This window comes from Hydractinia symbiolongicarpus, chromosome 5, assembly GCF_029227915.1.
Source record: "Hydractinia symbiolongicarpus strain clone_291-10 chromosome 5, HSymV2.1, whole genome shotgun sequence".
NCBI classification, from domain to species: domain Eukaryota; kingdom Metazoa; phylum Cnidaria; class Hydrozoa; order Anthoathecata; family Hydractiniidae; genus Hydractinia; species Hydractinia symbiolongicarpus.
This window is the reverse complement of record NC_079879.1, coordinates 23,474,921-23,477,219: the sequence shown is the minus strand read 5'-3', so window position 1 is coordinate 23,477,219 and position 2,299 is coordinate 23,474,921.

Genomic DNA, 2,299 nt, shown 5'->3' with positions numbered 1-2,299 from the left:
GAAAATGTCCGATTTTTGACCCACTTACCCAAATATTTTTTGGTCATTTCTTTCGTGAAAATCTGGTTGATCGAGACACGCCGTTTTCAGTTGAGATTAGGTCGGCACAGAGCTTTAGCCACGGTCACTCTTACTAATATCACGTGACATTTCTCCAGATACATAGCGCTTGAAATGAAAATTACGTTGATATGGCCATATTGGCTTGTTGGTCATAATGGACGGAAGGGCATTTCCAAGAAACGAAGAAAGGGTATGTTTAGCTAGCTAATATATCACTATTTTTTTACATGTAATGATCCCTTCTTCGCCTTTCTCACACCTAAAGCTAGCTAACATAAAACTGCCGACTTAGCTGGAATAATAGAACTTAGATAGCATATAGCTATAGCTACCTAGCTACTTCTTGTTTGCTCATTTTTATGCTTACTAGCTAGCATAAAAAAGAGCAAACAGTGCCATATAGCTACCATAATACACTAGCTACAAAGCTAGCATAGAATTAACTACTTAACTGGGATAAATCTACCAATGTATATAGCTAACATAAAATTAGCTATTTTTGCTAGCATAAAATCAGCTAGCTACATAATAGCAGCATAGAAAAATTCTTTTGGACAGATTTTCTAACTATACATATACTACACAGTGAGTGAGATAATTCTACTCTGTAGGAATGTCCCATCACATAGCTTGTTCTAGCTACAATCATCCACAAAATTTCTTGTCTCTGCTGGCAATTTTATTCCAAAAACCAAGAACTAAAAAGTTTAGAAAGTCAGCAAAAAAAGAACATAGCTAGCTAGCTAGATATTTTGCAGATAGTACGTTCATAAAGGTATGTCACGTGTAATCGTTTACCTTGCTGAGCCACAAAGGTCAGTGTTAAACATGAGGGGAATGTAGAGCCATATTTTTGTGGATGATTGTAGTTATATATATATTGTACGCATGTCCAGGAAATGTTTCATCAAATCGAAGATGAAACCGTTTGATCGATTACCATGAAGCACGTGGAAACTTTGTTTTTTATACGATTCATTATACGATTCAATTGAGAGGGGCATCTAAAATTTTTTGCTTGCGAACCTAGGGGACTCAGTCCCACGCTCCGCAACACTTTCTATACTAGTTGCGGAGAGTAGCGGAGTGCGCGCTAGCGCACGGAGCGTAGCGAAGCCCATTTCCTCATTAAATAAGCCAAATAGAAGTGAAAAGTAAGCACGGTGGAGAGTATATAGGATTTCTATACTATTTCGTCCCTATACATCAAATTTATAAAAAATTCTGCCATTTTATCAGTGTTGCCCAGTAATTTTATCTGGTCATTTGTTGGTAAATTTTCGTAAATATCTGATTGAGCGAGAGAACGTGTTTTTAGCACGGCGATGGAGTTTTTGTTGTGTCTTAAAGATGGTGCTAAACGTAGTCAGCCAGCTAGAAGCGAAATGATGAGATTTTTCAAGAAAGAAGTGGAGGTTATGATCACTGTTTTTTAAAGGTTGTGAAAACCCCTTACATACATCTAAAGCTATCTAGCACAACAGTAGCAGCTAAGCTAGCATAAAACTACCAATTTAACTAGCATAAAAATGCCTATTAAGTTTTCTCTTATGTTAGATGATTAGAAGATAGCATCATAAGAGAATTCTCAAAAATCCGTCCTAAGACTTTAGGACGGATTTTTGAGCTAGCTAGCTGCTACTGCACACAGTGAGTGATGTCCATCACATAACTACTTTGTAGTTTTATCCAGCTCCACAAAATGTGTTGGCTCTTGACAAATTTTTTAAATGTATATAAAGAATGACTAAAAAAACTTAGCAAAATCAACAAAAGAACATCGCTAATTTTTCCACATATAATACTTCCTGTCAATATTTATATAGACATTGACATGGTCACATGTTACCGACACCAAAGGTAATTTTTTTCAAGATTGGATGACAGAGAAGTGTTGGGGAGAGGGCAGGGGGAGGAGAGTCATATGATTGTGGAGCTAGCTAGAAATTAAGAGGCATCACCAAACACCCAGAGGAGTAAATATTTAGCTACCGCTGGGGCATCACGGTGCTGGATGCAATTTTTGTTTAACATGTAAATTTGTAGTCGTCGGATTCTAAACAAAACGTAGACCCATAGACTATTTGGCGTTCCAAACAGACTACTCTTTCGCTAATACAGCAACAGGATCATGTGTCTTCAAATTAATTTTATACACTAGTGCGAGTCATGTTATAGAAACTGAAATTATTTCTATATATATATATATCAGGATTAACACCAACATCCATATTTT